Genomic DNA, 19,732 nt, shown 5'->3' with positions numbered 1-19,732 from the left:
CTTAAAGCCTTCGGTGGGGCCAGGCAGCATTGAAAGAAAAAAGTAACCATGAATTCCATGAAGGAATATGGTCTTGGGAAAGCACAGGTGTTCTGTCCTCTGTGAAGGTGGACATTGGTTCCAGGGGCCAGGCTGGATATCACTCAGAGAGAATCATTGCTCTGTGTGGGCCAAGGTCTACTCTGAACTGGGCAGAGGGAAGGTGTTCTAAAGAGAAGGGGAACTGAGCTGTCACCTGGTGACAAACTACGATGCCTGTGAAAGGAGGTTGGGGTGCAGGTTAGAGGGAGGTGCCCAGGTACTCGTCTGGTTGGGAGGCATGGGATTACTCCCCTGGACGCCTACAGTTCAAAGAGAATGCCAGACAGCACATTCAGGGTGGTGGAAGGTGTGTATCACAAAGTGGAGAGACGGGACTTGTAACTGTGAGCCTCCTGAGGTAGCTGCTCTATGGGAGCCACTGTCACCAGTGGCTGGAGCCAAGGCAAGTCTCCTGGCAGCTTTGAACTGCTTAGGCAGGCACTTTGGAGGGCTAGGGTCATGTTAGAGATGCTGCCTTGAGTCACTGGAAACTGTCAGTGTTTGCTGAAGTCTTTTAGTGTGGGGGTGGGTGCGGCTGAAATAATTTGTGTTCACAGTCTGCAGCTTTGATCTGCCAAAGCTGAGGCTAGTTGGAGAGCAGGCTCAGAGGTGCCTGACTAGACTTTGGTGGAGAAGACAGTCTTCATGTCCTGTGAACAGGAGGGTGGGATCTGCTTCATCTACACTGTTAGCCAGCTTTCCACTGCTGTGACAAATACCCAAGACAAGTCAATTACAAAGAGGAAGGCTTTCTTTGGCCCACAGTTCTTGGGGTTCCGGTGCATGGTTGGCAGGGAGATTGTCTTGGAGACTGTGTGGGGCAGCACATTGTAGGGGCGCTTGTGATGAAGGAATTTGCTCACCTCACAGCAGATGGGAAGCAATAGAGACAGAGGAAGAGAACAACGTCCCAGTGTTCCCTTTGAGGCTGCGCCCCCAGTCACCTAACTTCCGCCCACCAGGCCCTACCCTCTAAAGGCTCCACCACTTCCAACAGTGTCACAGGCTGGCAACCAAGCCTTTGACACATAGGCCTTTGGGGGCTATTTTATCCAGGTCACAGTGTACACCTAGCCCTCCTCTTTCTCCCTCTACCCTGCCGTTTCCCAGATACCTCTTTCAGCTACAAGGGTAGAGCAGGGACAGAACCCCCAGCACCCACTACTCCAAGCATTGGACTAAGGCAATCACTCTGTTCTCCAGGACTGAAGAAAGTGAGAATTGTTCAGCTCTAATTTCTGTTTTCCTAAGCAAAATATAGACTAAGTAGTCCTTAAATATTATCATTCCTAAACTCAAAATGTATTCCCAATCAAAACGTCAGCAGCTGAATCCGCCCCTTCTTAAAACTCTCTTCCTGTTTTCTCCCCCATTTACATTGTGGCTGTACTGAGTGGTGGGCTGGCAGTGTTTCACAACAGGCTTTCAAAGCATCCTGATTTCGTTGGTGTCAGTACTCCCGCCGGTTGTCAGGCTGATTCTGAGGGTCTTGAGTGCTGTCCCTGACTGCAGAACTGTGGGGAGAGGCAGCCAACCCCTGTGCTCTGACTGCAGCCTGCCACTGGCTGTACATCGTTCCAGGTCACTCAAACTCACTTCAGCTTTGATCTTTCTCTCCCTTTTCTTCCACAATCTGGGTTCCCCTGTCATTCCAAGCCCTTTGGATGCCCTGATACTCACATGCAAACTCGTGAAGTGGAGGGAAGTCAGCCTCTCTGGTGTCCCTGCAGCTCAGGGATTCACGGCCAGGCTAACACTGCCCACTGCGGGTTGACTGGAAACTCACGGGGACGTTTCTGATTGTCACACAAGGGACCACTGTGGGCAGCAGGAGGAAGAAGGCCAGGGATGTCCTCTGTGAAGGATGGTACCGCGCCCAAGAAACAGTTGTTCTTTTTCTGCATCCCTTTAAAACCTCGCTCATAAAGGTGTGAATTTGCCCACAACTGCTAAGCCCAGAACCTAACTCCATTTTATACATAAGCACGGTGCTTTATGTGCTTGTTTGTTTCGGTATTTTGAGACAGGGCCTTGCTATGTGGCCCAGGCTGGCCTCTGCTTTTGTGGTGCTAGGATTCCTGGTGTAAGCCATCACAACCAGCTCTAAAGAGAGTGCTTTTCAAGGTTTTTAATCTTACCACCTTTCTCTCTCTCCCCCACCCCCCCCAAATGTATGGGAAAACTTGTATGGATGTATGGAATGGCTTTTGTTCCTACTTTTCTCTAATCACATTTATTCATCTTACATATTTCTCAGACACAGACCATTCAATTTATTGCTATTTTTGAAGACATGTATGTCCAAACAGGAAACATTCCATTTTATTATATATTCTTATTATACCTTCTTTAAAAAAGTAGAGCATTTTATTTATTTTCAATTTATATATATAGCTTATATTATCACTGAAATATTTTTGAAGTTGTTTTTGAGGGGACAGAGACAGGGCCTTGGAAGATCTAATGACAAGGACAAATGAAAAATCTGCAGCCATCTCTTCTACAAATGTCACAACTCCCAGGCAGAGTCCATCTGCTGGTGGACACATGAAGGAATGGTGTGTGTGTGTGTGTGTGTGTTTAAGAGGATATTTCTAGAGCTGACAAATTGGCTTTTCTAAAATTGGCTTTTCCAGTCTGCATCTTTTTTAGGTGAGTCTGCTTGCATTTCTGTGGCAAAATTAATGGAGGGTGATATTGAAATAAATTCTCAGGAGAGCAGGACACTGCTGCTCCCTGGGATCCCCCAGGACAGGGAAACAGGGCTTCTGGGTTAGGTGAGTTGCTGGGCTGAGAGGGAGGGTGCCTTGGGAGGGTGGGGCTGTGGGTGTGTACTATGGGGTCTGGGTAGATGTCCATCTTTCATGGACAGGAGTGGCTGCACAGGTGCTCAGAACTCATGTAACCTGAAGTCCAGGCCATCAAGGTCCAGCTCAGCATTGAGTACCCCAGAGAAGCCAGGCCGAGGGATCTGCTGTGTCATGGTGGATTCCAGGCACTCTTCTTATGGGGTGGTATCAGAAGAACCCTTAACTATGCCCAGCTGTCCCCAGCTGCTCTGACATGCTTGCTGGCTTGGCTCCTGTTCCTGTGCCACTGGCTGAGACTTCTGGGGATCTGGCTCAGTGTGAAGTATTGATTTATGATTTTATTAAAGTGTGATCAAGATGTGCACAGGGATGATTAATTACTCTTGCCACTTGCCACCTAAACCCTCACAGCAGCTGCCAAAGGCAGGGAAAAGACACATGGAGAGGCTAGGCTGGCCTGCACACTGTGGGCCTGGTGATGGGGTGCATCTGCCACTAGAGGGCGCTTAGGGGCAGCATGGGCTCTGCCGGTGGCCGCTCTGCTCAACTCAGCCTGGCCCCAGGATTTTGACCTCTCTGTTTGAGCTTCTGTCAAATTACCAGTGCATAACGAACGCTAAGTATTCCTTACATATGTATTTTTATAAAACCTCTTAAAAATTGAAGCAATTCAGGATAGGAACTGACAGACATTTAAAAATATTTCTTTACGTAACAATCCAAAGATGTTTATTTTGCAGATTTCATTGGGTGCCTTTTTTTTTTTTTCTGCAGTAAATTCATTCTTTGGCAGCTGACTCTGGCTCCAGTCTTGTGGTCTGCAGTGTGACTTCTGGTCATCAGGCCACCCTCACTGTCATGGAGGAGAGACTAGAGGAGGAACGGTCTGGAGAAAACACCAGCCCACTGGGTATGAATCCCCCATCCCTGCCCCTCAGTTTGGCCTGAACACCCCATGGATGATTGAGTGCTTTGCCTGCTGTTAGCCTCTTCACTCCCCACATCCAAACTCGCCGTGGGTTTTTGTTTGCTGTGGTAAGACTCATCTGACATTCAGACTTCCACACTAGGCATTTTCAAGTGCATAGTCAGTGGTGTCAAGCACTCTCACAGTGCTCTCAGCCATCACCAGCACCCAGGGCCAGAATCTTGTCATTCTGCAAAATAAACCCTGCACCTGTTCAACTCTAACTCCACCCCAACCCCCACCACCGTACTCTGTCTCTATGAACTTGACCTCACATCAGTTGTTTTGCAGCGTGTACTAGCATTCCCTCCCTTTTTAAGGCTGTGTCATATTCCACTGTCTGGTGGACCACAGCTCACTGATGGCCATCTTTTGGCTATGGTGACTGCTGCTGTTGTGGACACTGGTATGTTTACTCTAGCTCTCTAGGGCACACCTGCCGGATCCAGTGCTTTTCAAATATACCAAGTTTGTAACATGGACCCAATGTTACCTTAAACACACACCTTCTGCCCAAGTGTTTCAGCTGTATTCAGCCCGAATTTGAACCTCTCCTTCACCTTGAGTTTGCTCCTGCTCTGTCCTTACTGCCGTCCCCTCTTTGTGCTGGTTTCCACTGGCTTTGCTCATCTCCAGAACCACCCTTACACCCTTGGGTCAGTCAGTTAAGTTTAGTTTGGCCATCTGTCATCTGCTTCCCCATTGGTTCCAACGGATGAGTAACTGCTGAGTTTCAGTCCTTCCTCCTGCCAGTAACCCCAGCCCTCTAGACAGTCATGGCCATGTTCACAGGCCAGTTCAGGATTGATATGAAATGAAAACTCACAATAAAGCTAATCAAACATGTAATTAATTACACGCACCACGGTTATTATACTGATCGGTAATTAGGCATGAATGATAAGCAGCTCATGAATGGCTGTAGTTAGTTTTACTTTGGTGCAGCCCATCCAGGCAGCTCTGGATAGTGAGGAGTTGTCTGTGGGTACACTCAAGTGTGTACATGGGAGTGTGGGTGGGAGAGGAGAGGATGGGAAGGCCACGGAGCGATGTGAATGGAGGGGTACACGCACAGGAGAGCTGTGCTCAGGGACTTGACCTCCCACAGCAGAAGGGGTAGAATTGTCCTCATGAGACTGGGCTATGCCTCAGTGTTGCCCCCACCACCCCCTCTTCCTTCCTGCTTGGCATCCCAGAAGCAATTCCCTGCTCTCTCTTTTATTCATTTTTATCCCCTCCCCTGTCTTGGAGAAAGGAGGTGGGCTGTAAATGCTGGCATCACTGATGTTGTGAAAAAGGAAGCCTCCCTTTAAAGCTTGCTCTGTGAAGCTACTGAAATTCTAGCCTCTGGTGTACATGGCCAACTCTGGCCATGGTAGACTTCAGGATATCCTAATCAGCTCTCCCAACCTGTGGGCTGAGGTGTTCTTGCATGGGCTCCAAACTTTGTCTTACTCTGAACAACTATCTTGCTTATATTTATCTTTTGTGTGTGTGTGTGTGTGTGTGTGTGTGTGTGTGTGTGTGTGGTACTGGGGATTGAGCTCAGGGTTCTCACTTGCAAGTGCTCTACCACTTGAGCCATGGAGCGACACCCCCAGCCTTTTTTTATAATTTGTTTTTCAGATCATGCTGACCTTGAACCACCATCCTCCTGTCTCTGCCTCCTGAGTAGCTGGGATTACAAATGTGTACCACCATACTTGGTGTATTTATTTTTAAAAACATGCACAGGGACTGTGGTATTTAGTGAAATGTAAACTTAATGTCTTTATTGAGTCATGAGCTCTCCACTATACTGCTAGTTGTCTTCAGCCAACAGGAGCTGTTGCGTCTTGTTCCTGCACAGATGAGATGTATTTCAACATTACTCACTCCCTGCCATTCTTTTCTTCTTCTCCTCCTCCCTCAGTCTCCTCTAACAGTCCCACTTTTGGAAACATATTCTACACACACGATAATGCTCTGTTTGTATTTGCATCTGTCTTCCACGAATGAGAGAAAACATGTGACCTTTGCCTTTCTGAACCTGGTTTACTTCACTTAATGTGATGTTCTCCAGTTCCATCCAAACAACAAAATTGCATTCTTCTTTATGGCTGAATATTCCGTGGAATATATATTATATATATATATCTATACACACATATACATATACATATATATATCAATTTTCTTTTTCTTTTTCTTTTTTTTTTTTTTTTGGTACTAGGGTTTGAACTCAGGGCCTACACCTTGAGCCACTCCACCACCCTTTTTTTTTTGTTATGGGTATTTTTGAGATCGGGTCTTAGGCACCATTTGCCCAACCTGGCTTTGAACTGCGATCCTCCCTATCTCTGCCTCCTGAGTAGCTAGGATTACAGGCATGAGCCACCTGCACCCAGCAATATATCACATTTTCTTAGTTCATTCATCCCTCCATCCATTGTAGGGCATCTGGGCTGTTTCTTTAGCCTGATTATTGTGAGTAATGTTGCAATAGATGTGGGTGTGCAAGTCTTCATTGTATAGAAACAAAACATCTCAATGCTACAACTGTTCACTAGAAGGACAGACAGGAAAGGTAAATAATAAACAACAGTGTGCAAGCTAGAAGATAGAGCTGAGGAAATCATCTTGAATGTAGCACAGACCTACTATCATCTGTAAACATGAATGTGGAGGGCAGATGCACATCTACCAGGCATGCATTCCTACAACGTGTGTCCACAAGGCATGATGGAAAGAATGGGGAGAAGAAATGTGTAACAGCAAAGCTTTAGATAGATAAAGATAACTACTGAGTATTTTCCAGAACTGAAGAAATGCCTGAGCTATAAATGGATGAAGCTCACAAAGTTCAAAACCAGATTAAAAAGATCAGTCCACATCTAAGTCCATCACAGTGAGCCTGTAGATCACTGAAGGAAAGAGGAAAATTGAAGATCCTTGTATGGAGGAAGGAAAATTAGGTTATAAGCAGAATTCTTATCAGCAGCAATAGACTCAAGAGTGTAACAATATACTCAGTAACAATACCTTTGAGGGGCTGGTGCTAACATTCTCCATTAGATTTTATACTCAGCTAAACTATGATTCAAAGCAGGCGCAAATGAGACATTTCTAACTATGTGAAAGTTTTCTCTTCATAAATTCTTGTTAAAAGAATTTTCTTAACAATCCATAAAGGAGCAAGGGGGCACAAAAATAGTCTGATAAATCTCTGCCTTACATGTAAAAATATTATTAATGGTCTATTTTTTTAAAAGAATAATTTGACAATAAAAAGGTAGCATTAAGACATTGAACAAAAACCATGGCAGATAGAAGCAGAAGATTAAAGATGAGTTCTAAGGGATTTACATTTTGGGGGAGCTAGATGTATCGATCAGCCTTAAGACTGTTAACCATGCTACTGAACGTGTAAGAGGACCATCAGCAGAATGAGAACAGGATGTATTATTTCTAAACTTCTAAGTGAGGAGTGAAAGAAAAGTTTATCAATTTAGGGCAAGAATAGGGAAAAATAAGCATTGCACATGGCTTTATATGGTCAAATGCTCACAAACAAAAAGATTTAATTCACTTTTGGAAAACATTCATATGGTGGATTTTTTTTTTTGGTGGGGCTGGAGTTTGAACTCAGGGCTTTGCATTTGCAAAGCTGTCTCTCTACAGCTCGAGTCACACCTCCAAGTCCATTTTTCTTGGGTTACTTAGGAGATGGGATTTTGTGACGTATTTGCCTGGCCTGGCCTTGAACCTTGATCCTCATGATCTCAGCCTCCCAAGTAGCTAGGATTATAGGTGTGAGATGCCAGCCCCCAGTTCATTTCATGGATTTTAGATAGAAGTTAAGAGGTGTGAGTTAGGCTGACATGTATCAAATTGTAGAGTAATATGCACAGTTGGTAACATCTGTGTAACTTTAAAAATCACATGAAGAAATACATACAGTAAAAAGATGACCAATGTACTAGAAGATACACAGAAAAGCATCATGGCATTTACCTCTAGGGAGGGGAAGAGAGAAGATAATTTAAAATACACGGAGTGGTCTTTACACAAAATATTCTGAAACAAACATTGATAAAGTTAATTAGCTTAATTAATTCAACTCACCAGTGTCTTCCTCTTCCTATGGCATATCAAGTTTTTATTCAGCTAAGTTATATGTCTCCGAAGGCCAGCTAGTCTGGTAACTTGCATATGGTGACAGCCCAGCACGAGGGTAGTTTGGGTAGGAAACCTTTTAGTGACTTGGTGGGGAAGAGAATGTGGTCATGTAGAGGGAGCCTGGAGACAGCTAGTGCAAGAGCAAGGATCCCATTCCACACCTGGGGAGTCATGTGGGGTGGGCAGCCATGGTACTCACACCTGCACTGTGCCCTAACCTGCTGTGGGGAGGGGTGAGATCAGCTGTCTCTGGGCATCAGTACATCACTATCTGGTGTCTCGGGAGTCCCTTTGGCAGTTCTTGGGGAAAGGTTTGATCAATGGAGAGTGATGGGTGACAAGAACTCACCCTGATAGCCCCAAGGATGGGCCAGCATCTTATAAACACTATAAGATGTTCTATAATACACCCAGACCTCAGCTCCAAGCACTCATAGGAGACCTGTCCATCTCTCATGGTGGTGGATCGAAGTCCCAAGAACAGGTGTCTGTAGAAAGCATTTTTCTGTTCATCTTTAGCTGATGTGCTCTGGCCGCCATGTCCTGTCTCCAGAAGTCATGGCAAGCAGCTGCTCTCCCATCATAGTCTTCAGGATTTGAAATTACCTTCATTGCAGCACTTAAGACTCAGGCCTACCTTGGGAGGTACTGAGCACCCATCAGCAGTCAGCAGGTATGGCTTCTAAGCCAGTGACCTCACTGAGTCACCAGCTGTGTGAACTTGGACCAGCCACCCCATCTTACTGGACCTCACATTCTTCTTATCTATCAAGTGTCCTGAAGTTCAGTGTCAACATTCTGGCTTCAGACCTGTACTCTCTGAGCTATGACCCTTAGCTGTTCCTATCAGCATCATTCAGAAAATGAGTGGAAAGTAAAGAGAAAAACCACGGCAAGCAGAGGTTGTATTGGAAGGACACTGTGGAGATCCAGCTGTGCGGCCCGGTTGCTCCTGCCTAGGGATGGTGAGCACATCACTCTGATGAGGGACACACAGCACTGTGTGTACATGTTGCTCCAGGTGCCTCACCTGCTCATTCACTCAGTGCTCCAGTGAGGCTGGGGCTGCCATTAACCCCACTGAGCACTTTAGGAAGCTGAATGCCTGGAGGCTTAGGTGCACAAGGTAAAAAGTAGCCCTGGAAATGGGGCTTTAGGCTCCATTTTGTGGAGTGGAAATGGGGGAGAGTTGGTGAAAGGGTAGAAAGTTCCAGTTAGGCAGGAGTGAGTTTGGAGATCCACCGCAGAGCACAGGGACTGTAGCTAATAATAGTGTACCGTGCATTTGGAAATTGCTGACAGTCCACATTAAACGTCCTCATCACACCTCCCCAAATATGTTGAGGCAATGCATGTGTTAACATGATTTAATCATTTCACAATGTATACATATATCAAAAGGTGCTATGCAAGGCAAACGTGATACAGTTTTGATTTGTCAGTTCTACTTTAACAAAGCTGGGGGAGGAGGAAAAGAAAAAGAACACAAGAATTGAATGGATTAGTTGCTTTTAGTCTTGTAGCTATTCCTTCTAACTTGTCATTAATCCTCAAGAAATACCCTGCACTGCAATGGTTCCTGCCCAAATCATGCTACTGTAAAGTACAATATATAAAAAAAGAAGTCTTTCTAGGACTTAAAAGTTGCTATTATTGAACAAGTTAGGTATGGGATAAAAGAGAACTATTTCCAAGGATAAAGCTGTTAGCTAATAGTGTAATTGCTGGCTTGGAGACAGAATTCTTTAATAATCCCCTAGGAAAAGGAGAAGCAATCTGTCTTGTTAAGCCTTGCACTGTAGCCACAGGAACAATGTGGTTCCTGATGGAAGGAAGGGGAAGCACCAGAGTAAGGGAGTGGGTGACACCTTCAGTGTCTTTGGCACTTGACTGGGAAGTAACTGTGGGTGACTCGCACTTGAATATTTGCCAGGATGAAAATGTCTGCCTCATTTTCTTCTGTGTTTGAGCATGTGATGACACTCTCCCAGAGCGGCCTAGCCCTTGCTGCCTAGCCCATTACTTCTCTTCTTGGAGGGAGACTTTTCTTTTGATGAAAATGAATTAGAGAGACACAGGGTAAATGACAAGGACCGTTCTCTGCAGCCAGAGTTGCTCTGGATTCCACATGTATTAACTCTATGCTTGTATGAGAAGAGGTGGGAAGATGAGGGCTCTGTGTGGGATGGATTCAGCATCTCATGTGGAATTGCGGTTTGTCTCTGTGAGCTGGGAGACATAGCTGTGCCTTTTTTTTTGTGCTTTTTTTTATTGTTTTATTATTCATATGTGCATACAATGCTTGGGTCATTTTAGCTGGGCCTTTTCTTTACTTGTCATTAAGGGAAAATTCTACTGACCTTGCAGCATTGTGGTGAGAACTAAATTAGAAAACTATACAAAGCACAATGCCTGGCGTTTGGTAGGCGTTTAGATAATGTGTTTTCCTCTTCATCTGTCATCTTTTCCTACCTCTCTGCCTTTCTTCCACAGGTCTCTCCTGTGCCGTTACATTCAGTTTGCTCACCTTGAACCTGAAGTCCTTCACGCATCAAATGTTTTCCCTTCTGTATTATTTACTTTTGCTTAGCTGTGACCAAAATACCCAAGAGAACACCTTGAAGAAGGAAGGATTTATTTGGCTTGCGGTTTCAGAGGGTTCGGTCCACGGTGGCTCAGCCCTAGGCACTTGGGCAGAACATCATGGCAGTGGGTCATGTGACACAGGTGATTCTTCACTTGCGTTAGACAGGAAGTGGAGAGGGAGGAAGGGATGGGCGACCAGTTATAACCTTCAAAGTCATGCCTCCAGTAACCTGCTTCCTCCAGTTAGGCCCCACCTCCGAAAGTTTCCAGAGACTCCAAAACTAGCAGCACCAGCTGGGGAACCAAGGGTTGAACATGGTGGGGTGGAGGTGGGGTTTATATTCAAGCCATAACACCCTCCAAAGCCTTGTATTGATGTCTCTTTCTGATGGCCTCCCCTTCTGTGCACATGCCCAATGCAGCTTCCTGACCGCTCTGCTCACCGAACGCTTGGAGCTTCCTAAATCCACTGGACCTGTCTCCTTCCTGCAGCGCACCTGGCACCACGACCTCACTCAACCTGCTTCAGCACACTTGCTCATACCATATCCCATGCAGATCTTGCCCTCCTCAGACCTCCAAGCTTTGCTCCTAGTCCAAATTAACCTCCTCCAAGTAGCCTTCTAGGACTAAAGACATCACTCTCTCCATTATCAGGGAGCTGCCTTCATCAAAATTGCAAGACCTGGGATAGGAGAGCATTTAGGATGACAGAGAAGACCAGACATTTGGCAGATCAGGGGATTTGGTCTGAGCAATTGAGCACAAGGGAATGGACTTCCATCTTGAAAGCGAGAACGCAGCCCAGTAGGATCCTCGCTCCTAAAGAACTAAATAAAGCTGGGATCAGCAGGCTCTCTTCATAGCGTGACCAGAGGGCAGAGAAGGAGCAGCTGAAAACTGCACATTGATGCTGGGCCTCTGGGCTACCAGTGGCCATGTGGGCTCAGCTGTTTGGTTTCTATTACTGCTGTAACAAATTGCCACAAACTTCTCAGCTTAAGACAACACAGATTTATTTTCTCATGGTTTCCATGGGTCAGAGATTTGATGTGAGTGTCACCAGGCTGAAATCATGGTGTCAGCACTGTGTTCCTTTCTGGAGGCCCTGGGGAGGAGCCCATTTCCAAGCTCCTCCAGGTGGTTGCTGATGGGTTCCTTGTGGTTGTAGGGCTGATGTTCTATTTCCTTGCTGGCCACCAGCATGGGTCATGCTCAGCTCCTGGTCCTCACACATGGCCCCTACCTTGCAGGGCCAGCGATGGTGTGGCCTGTCCTTCAGCCTGCCAAAGCTTTCACTTCCATCTGCCTCATCTTCTGGACTCCAGTCAGTTATTAGTCTGGGCCTGTTGAGAAAATCCAGGATAATGGCCCCATTTTAAGATCCAAAATCTTAATCACATCTGCAAAGTCCCTCGTCTACACAGGGCAATACATTCACAGGTTCCAGGGATTAGAGTGAGAGCATCTGTGCAGGCCCTGTCCCCGTCCATTGTCTACTACAGAGCCAATGGCATTCATGGTGAGAATCAAGCAGGTCCAGTGGTATTAATTAGAGGTTGAAAGCTCACTGGATCATTATAACCAATTTTACCCCATGCTGCTTTCTTCTCTATTCCATGTTGCCTCACCACTCCAACCTAGACTTTATTTGGAGTTAATCCTGGTCAGGGTGTTACTGCTCTCTACTTGGCTGAAGGTTATATGGTTTGATTTAGAAGCTGTGCCTGGAAGATGGTGTGTGTGTGTGTAGTGTGTGTGTGTGTGTGTGTGTGTGTGTGTGTGGTGTGTGCGGTGTGTGTAGTGTGTATAGTGTGTGTATTGTGTGTGCAGTGTGTGTAGTGTGTGTGTAGTGTGCATGTAGTGTGTGTTGTGTGTGTAGTGTGTATAGTGTGCATGTAGTGTGTGTGTAGTGAGCACGTAGTGTCTGTAGTATGTGTGTGTAGTGTGTGCGTAGTGTGTGTAGTATGTGTGTGTAGTGTGCTTGTAGTGTGTGTGTTGTGTGTGTATGTTGTGTGTGGTGTGTGTGGTGTGTGTAGTGTGTGTAGTGTGCATGTGTGTGTTGTATGTGTGTAGTGTGTGTGTGTGTGTGTGTGTAGAAGGGGAATCACCAGTGTAGGATGTGATCGGGGTACCTCTGCAAGGATCTCTCCCTCATGATCCATGGCACCTGAAATTCCATTATTTAAGAATAATGAAGCATGATAGCTTCAGGAAGTCTCTCTGGACATGAAAATTATTCTTGGAAGGTCAGGGTATGTGTCAAAGTTATTGACAAATCTTTGCTTGAGATGGCTTGCTAAGGTATCCCTGAAGTGTTTTGAGACAATAAAGCTCAGGACTGGTTGTTTTCAAAAGGATAAGAGGAGAAGTTGAGGACCCTGGAGAGCCACCTAGCAACGTGGCCTGAATAGGGTGTCAGATCGGGCAGCATTGGTCACAAGGGAGTTGTTCCAAAGGTGAACAAAATGAGCATGGGGGAGGGGAAGGAGAGAGCCAGATCACAGGCTCTGAGAGAGACCAGAGGAGTTCATAGTCACCTCAGCTGCCGACTGTCTCTCTCATCTTGGACACATTTGGAAATCTTGTGTGCCTGTGTGTATTTATTTTAAATTATGTGGAATGACAATAGTAGCATATTTCTCATTGGTGGTTGTGAGCACAGTTCACAAGCTACTGCATCAGCACACACTGTGGTGTTACTCGGTGGCCACCACTATCATCCTTGTCACTTTTGTTGATTCATTTATAACCCTAGGTGCGTGGAAACTTGACTACTTCTCTGGGAGGGATTAGATTTTCCAACGTTCCCACAGAGGGTGAGAAGCTGGAATTGCAGCAGAGTCCTTTCTGGCTGGGTTCCCGCTTAGCCTTCCTGCAGGGCAGGGACCAATGTTGCTTTCAAGCCTTTCTAGGTGCCCCTTTCTGCTGGTCAATGTTATGTGTCAACTTGATGGGGCTCTAGCACCCAGTTGTTTAGTCAAACATTAATTTAGAGGTTGCTCTGGGGGTATCTTGTAGATTTAGCTAACATCTACAAAAGTAATCTCCTTCACTTGAATAAAGGAGATTGTCCTCTCTGATGGTGGGCACCGTCCAAAGGCCATAGAGCATGTGTGAGTCTTCTCAGGCTGCCATAAGAAAGCACCATAGACTAGTGACTTAAAAAATAGACATGCATTCTCAAAGTTCTGGAGGTGAGAAGATCAAGATCATGGTGCTGGCTGACTCAGTTCCTGGTGAGGTCTCTCCTCCTGGTTTGCAGATGGCTGTGTTTTCACTGTGACCTCCTATGGTAGGAAAGCAAGCTCCCTGGTGTCTCTTTTTGCAGTGCTGGGGTTTGAACTCAGGGCCTTACACTTGTTAGGCAGCCACTCTACCACTTAAGCCACTTTACCAGCCTGTGGTGTCTCTTAAAGGGCGCTAGCCCCATCACGAGGGCATCTAGCTGAAACTACCTCCCAAGACTTCATTTTCCAAACACCATCATATTGTGTGATTAGGGCTTCAGCATATGGATTTTTCGGGGGGGTGGATAAGCATTCAGTTTGTAACACAGAAAAAATGGAAGTTTCCTCCAAGAAAGTAGTTCCTAGTCTAGTTTTCAAACTGACAGCCATCCCACTCATGGGACCCAACTCCTTAGACTCTGTCTCCCCTACTTCCTGGTGAGCAGTGTCCTCTTTTGTTGTTTCTCTGGAAACCCCTGACAAATGCATGCTGAGAGGCAGGTTTTGAGCCAGGAGTGTTTTAAATCAGTCAAATTCAAGACATTTCAAATATGACTTGTCTTTGGGAAAACAGTGACCCTAGTTGCTGAAGCCCATTTTCCTACTATGCGATCAAACTCCAGACTCTGCCAACCACTTCGGTGCCTTAAGTGAGGCTTATCGATTGAGTTTTCACTGGCAAGGTTCATCTAGAATTGCTTTTGCCAACAGTGACAGCCACTTGACATTCTAAGGAACAAACAGCTCCTGGCTGTCTCTTTATTAAGCCTATTTCTTTGTTTTCAGTCCTTGCCTTGTTTTAGGAATTTAGAAAAAATGAGTTTAAAAAAAAGAGGAAGCTGAGAAAGGCAATGAAAAGGTGGCTGGGACACCTTAGTGGGATTCTTAGTTCTTTCATTTTATCCTACATTTATCTCTGTTCCTACAAAGCAGGTGCTCTACTGCTTGAGCCACTCCTCCAGCCCCCTCTGATCCTTCCAAAATTCATGCCTACCCATCTTCCCCATGCTCGGGTGGGTTGAGTTGAAGTACCATTTTTGAAGGGATGAGAGTAAATGATTACGAACAATATTAATGATGCACTGCAGTGCTTCAGCTTTGTACCTCAGAAAGTGCTTTTGTGTGTCTTATTTCAGGCCATATGTTAAACATCCATGTTCTGTAGGGAAGCTTTTGTCCACTAATCCTTGAACATTTGTGAGTGATGTTTTCCAGAAATCATCACAAATCTTCAAATCAAGATGTGTCATTTCCCCACAAAATGGAATAAAATGCAATTGAAATGTTGAAAGAATCACTTTGAGCATGATAAGCAGAGGAGGGCAATGTTGGGAGAAGCTGGATTCCCCGGGGCCTTGGGGCTCCTATTGCCTGTCACCAGAGGTCCTCAGCTTCTCATTCTGTCTGGCCACTGTCTCTCCCTGGCTGTGCCTCAGGGCAACTTGTGATGGTTGCAACTAGAAAAGCTGAATTTTCAAGGGTCCTACTGCAGGGGTGATAAATTGTCATGGCTTATTGTCAACATTCCCTACTCCAACCCTTTGGCAGATTTGTCTAATTATTTATGGAAGTATCTTCCAGTAGTCTTGGACTTGGCCTCAGGACCCTTCTTTGACACGGTGTTCTAAGCATGTACTACCAGTCAATTTGAATTGTTACTAGACTTGGTCCCTCTTTGCCATTCTGGTGGTATGTCATCAGTCTGCCACTCTAATGATATCAGAAAGGTTGGCACTTTTTTACCCAGGCTCAGAGAATTCCAGCCTATCAGAATGGTAAGGGCCCTTAGAGATTGAGAAGAGCCCCTTCTAGGGAAGCTATGTGGTTCACCCAGGGGACTCTAGAATCGGGACCAGATCCAGGTTTCCTGCCCAGCAACCTATTAATATTACTGATACACCGTCCAAAGAAGAGGAGCCCTTGTTTCCTTTTTCTTAATAATAAATTTGTAGAACATCTGGCTCAGAAGGAACATTAGCATCCACCTTGTCCCACTTTCCATCTGCTGTGGCCATTGTTGGAATATTGTCACTGTCAGGGAGTTCTTGGTCATGTGTGTTCTTGAGTTGGATTAAAAGTTTCTCCCTAGACTTCTCAGCAATTGGACCTAGTTTTTCTCCCTACATGAATTCTATAAACTGCTAAATGCATGGTGGATTGGAAGTTTAACTTATTTAAATACATCTATCTCCAAATGGATCTTGAAAAGTAGACCTAATGGTGACTGTTCTGCGCACAGTGTTGAGGTAAGAAGATCCTTTCTGGCAATGGATGTTGTGTGGCGAATGTCCAAATGGATCTATCTACACGGTGCCTCTTCTTCCACGTAGAACCAGGCTTGACAGGCTCAGGGAGTGCCAGGCTGGGTAGGGAATCCATAGCTAGGAAGCCACAGTCAGGCTGTTGTCACACCAGTGGCCTTGGAGGGGCTCCATTCATCATTCACATGGGTCACCTTACAAGTGCTTCCTGAGGGTGACAATGGCTTTCTCCCACTCTGTGTGCTCTCCCCACATGCCATTTTGACTGATTGTAATTTTTTCCACAATGTAAGCCGATTTGACATGAAGAGTGTGCTTTTCCAAGGCACTTTTGAACTGATCGTTTGCCATCAGCCTTTGACAAAGCTACATATTATCGGAAATACCAAAGGAGCAGCTCTCTTCTCTACTATAACTCATGAAGCATATTAGGCGCTGAAATTCTAATACCTCATTTTCATGACAAACGATGCAACAAGAGCCCAAAATGGCCACCATGAATCTCTTTGCTGACTGTGATCACCCTGGGAGAAGGAAAGCGCAGAACACTTAACCTCCCTGCTCTAGACGAAGCCACAGGAGGTTCAGGAAAGCTAGCCACATGGGAATTGGCCATGCCGATGGCTTTGGTGCCCTAGAAACTCTGAGTAGCCAGAATTCTAAAAGAGAGAATCTGTCAGGAAAGCAGGATTGCAGAAGTTATACCCGACACTGAACACAGAGTTCTGGGCTGATTGACAGTCACAGGACCGAAGGTGACTTGTGAGCCCAACACACAAATTACATTAAGCATGGCTCTCAGGGCTCTCTAAGAGCATCAAGGTTTCCAGACAGTCTGCAAACCTGCATTTTACTCACTTGATATGCAAATGACAGCCCCCCTCAATGTTTATATCAGTGGGGAAGGGGGAACATAGAAGAGGGAGTTGGGGTGGTGGGATCCCAGTTCACTTAGCCTCAGTTAGGATGCTTTTCACTACTCTAGAAGTAGAGAACAGGCTAACTTGGCCCTCATATAGGAGACTCTAGCAACCAAAATACAAGAAGCTTGTGTTAGGGTTCTCCAGGGAAAAGTGGAAGCAGTAGGATACATTATCTATATTATAATTTATATGTCACATATATTACACATGTAATATGCACAGGATGCAATGTATTTGTTTATTTAAATTATTAAATTAAATGTAATTAGATTATTTAAATTTAATATTATTTATTATAAAAGCGTTTGATTATGAAGGTTGACAAGTTCCAAGATTGGCAGGCTGAGTCAGCAAGCTGGAGACTCAAGAGAGCTCATCGTGCAGTTCCAGTCTGAGTGTGAGGGCTTGAGAAGCAGGAGCTGGAGGCAGACTGGCAGGCTTGAGATGCAGAAAGAGTGACAGTTTGAGTTCGAGTCTGGGGAAGGACAATGGATGGTCCACCTTGAAGGCAGCGAGGCAGGGAGAATTTGTTATTATTCAGCCCTTTTGTCCTGTGTGGCCTTTTAATTTTGCAAGGCCCATCCACACTATGGAGGGGAATTGGCTTTATTTAGTCTACAGATGCAAGTGTCATCCAGAAACACTCTCACAGACACACCAGAATTATTTTCTACCAAATGTCTTGGCACCCTATAGCCCAGTCAAGTTGACACCCAAAACTAACCATCACAGGGCTTCCTTGTCAAAAGCATATTTAATGCTCTGGTATACGAGAAATCAGTGGTCCCAATCCTTCTATTATGTAAAGACTTTGACGAGATGGGTAAAATATTTTCTGGGAGGAAAATAAATTATTGAGAGTGAGAGATGAATTTATAGAGAAGGAAAAAAAGAAAAGGAGACAGAGATAGACCAAACATATCTATCTTCCAGTCTGCATTTAGAGTGACTTTTGGATTGTGATTATTTTAGTTTTTAAAGGAGATGTCTCTTATAAAATAGTCAAAACACACTTCAAAGTCAAATGGAATATGATAAAACAAAAAAGCCTATAAATATGAGACCAGAATTTTTCATCCAAGTAATGTAGGAGCTGGTATCATGGTGGTAGAAAGATTTATCTTTCCTCATTAAAAAGCTCTGCATCTGAGAGCCAGGAAGGGACCCCATCCACTCTGCATGAATAGCACTGTGCTCCCAGGTCAGGAGAGAGGCTTCTTGGTGCAGAGTCACCAGGAACTACCAACCGGCAAGATGGAGGGCTCATGCCTCTCAGTGTTCCAAACCTTCCGGGAACCAGTGCAGAACACTGGCTGGAGTTGCCCAGAATAGAGGCTCTCGGTGTGCGCTGCTTTTGACCATGGTTTGTCATGTAAAAATTGTCATGGGACAATTACAGCATTATGTATCATGCATTGTCTTAAGTTTGGTTACATGCATTATCTAGTTGAATTCTTCAAACAACCTGATGAGATAGAAACTATTGTTAGCTCATTTTACAGGTGACAAATACAAGTCCCAGAAGCAAATAATCTCTGTCCTGACAAAGTCAACAGCATCACACACCTGACTTGCTGCTCCCAGTGGGTGCTCTCATGTACGACTTGGGATAGCAATAGGTGGTGTGAACCAAGGATTGTGATAGAAAGACTTGTACTGTTTCCTCAAATAGCTCACTCTTCAGAGAAATCTAGCACTTAGAGAGACTCTCTCATTGTGAACCCCCTCTAAGTGGCAAATGCTTTGGGATGACAGCACATTCAGTCTATAACACTTCTATAATCTGAAGTATTGACTAGATCAGGGAGCCTTTCCTGAGCAGCTGGCCCTGTGTTGGGGAGGAGAATGGGAGACCACAGAGGGGACAGTGTAGGAAGGGAGCTGAGACCAACATCCAAAGAGGGTATAGAGGGTCCATGGCCCAGTGAAGTTCAGACCATTTGGATCATGGCACCAACAAACATTTATTCATCTCCTATGTCTAGATTCTGGAGATGTAATTACCAATCAGGCATAGGTCTTACCCTTAAGGTAGACCAGGTAATATAAGCAATTTAGTGCAGTGACAAGGGTTGTGATAGAATCATGTGATGTCCTCCTGCAAGACAGCCTTCTCACCACAGTGAAGACTGTTTTTCCAGGAGAAGTGACAGCAAAATTAAGTCCCACAGATGATGAAAAGGTCTCATTTGCCAAAGTGATGAGGGATGTGCTGGTGATATGCTTGATCCTTATCAGACAGGAGTGTCAGACACTCAGTGTTTGCTGGAGGAGGATTGCAGTGTGTCTCTGTAGGCTTGACACAGGCTACATTCATTTTCCCAAAGAAACCGAAGGGACCTGAACTACTCCAATAACTTGCATAGCATCACCTCGGTTCACTTTATAGATGGCATTGAGTTCACGCTGAATCAAAGATGATCGGAGTCTGTGAGATACACATGCTCAAGGAGAAGTCTCATCCTCCATGGTTCAGAGGTCTGCTTCCCACTTGTGATGTCCTCCTGCAAGACAGCCTTCTCACCACAGTGAAGACTGTTTTTCCAGGAGAAGTGACAGCAAAATTAAGTCCCACAGATGATGAAAGGCATGGTGACAATCCCCTTCAATAAAAAGGGTCATGATTTCACCTTGGATGTTCCATCTCTAAGAGGAAAGTATGTCCCCTGTTAGTCCCAGAGGCACACTTTACACTGAAATATTATTCTGACCTGTG

At 45.2% G+C, this 19,732-nt stretch overlaps 1 long non-coding RNA gene across 1 annotated transcript in view; it reads left to right on the top strand.

Annotated features, from left to right (window-relative positions):
- Positions 1 to 19,732, top strand: part of LOC141416926 (uncharacterized) — a 129,432-nt gene that overhangs the window by 94,475 nt on the left and 15,225 nt on the right. Inside the window, exon 5 of the long non-coding RNA XR_012441561.1 lies at positions 3,666 to 3,801. This is a non-coding gene — a long non-coding RNA (uncharacterized lncRNA). The remainder of the gene's footprint in view (positions 1 to 3,665; positions 3,802 to 19,732) is intronic.

This window comes from Castor canadensis, chromosome 2 (assembly GCF_047511655.1).
Source record: "Castor canadensis chromosome 2, mCasCan1.hap1v2, whole genome shotgun sequence".
NCBI lineage: Eukaryota > Metazoa > Chordata > Mammalia > Rodentia > Castoridae > Castor > Castor canadensis.
Note: the sequence above shows the minus strand (reverse complement) of the source record. Positions and strands in the feature narration are given on the sequence as shown.